The sequence below is a fragment of the Myotis davidii genome, unplaced genomic scaffold (genome assembly GCF_000327345.1).
Source record: "Myotis davidii unplaced genomic scaffold, ASM32734v1 scaffold1312, whole genome shotgun sequence".
NCBI classification, from domain to species: domain Eukaryota; kingdom Metazoa; phylum Chordata; class Mammalia; order Chiroptera; family Vespertilionidae; genus Myotis; species Myotis davidii.
Window position 1 is genome coordinate 51665 of NW_006284000.1, and position 381 is coordinate 52045.

A 381-nucleotide genomic window follows, 5' to 3' on the forward strand; every position below is an offset into this window, starting at 1 on the left:
TCTCTCTCTCTCTCTCTTCTTCTTTGTCTGTCTTTCTGATGTATGTGTCCTCATCTCTAGAACCCCTGCTGACTTAAGGAGAACCCCCAGGACATGCCGTGGGCTGGGGTGCCCCTGAGGAGCATGACTGGGGGATCCGTGCAGCACCACCCCTAACATGAGCCCCCAGCATCTTCCTGTGTACAGGGAGTCAGGATGTGAAATGTCACCACTGGGTCCCAAGGTGGTCCTTGTGGACAGATGTGGGTGCAGTGTGCTTGCACCTGTGTCCCTGAGGAAGGGTGTGGGCCGGAGCACCTTAGATTTGGGAGATCTGAGAGGACACCTGGCCCAACCCCTTCATTTTTACATAAAGAAAGGACGGCAGTAAGCACTTTGACA